The sequence below is a fragment of the Theobroma umbraticum genome, unplaced genomic scaffold (assembly GCF_002168275.2).
Source record: "Theobroma umbraticum cultivar Fairchild unplaced genomic scaffold, ASM216827v3 scaffold_7.0, whole genome shotgun sequence".
NCBI lineage: Eukaryota > Viridiplantae > Streptophyta > Magnoliopsida > Malvales > Malvaceae > Theobroma > Theobroma umbraticum.
In genome coordinates this window covers 776,902-777,118 of record NW_018397278.1, presented here as the reverse complement: position 1 = coordinate 777,118, position 217 = coordinate 776,902, and positions in this window count along the sequence as shown.

Sequence of the window (217 nt, the reverse complement as noted above, 5' to 3'; positions counted from 1 at the left end):
AAAGGAGATAAAGGGGTGGGTCTCACAGACTCAGGGATCATCGACTCCATGAGTGGGGCGTAGATGGGAAACAAGTTTAAAACAAATCATTTAAATAATAAAACCAGAATATAAAATGACAGTCTTATAAAAACCAAATCATGAGCAGGGCATTAATGCCCTATAAAAATGATGCTGTAAAATCATAATACAATACTTTCCTTGGTGAAACAATGCC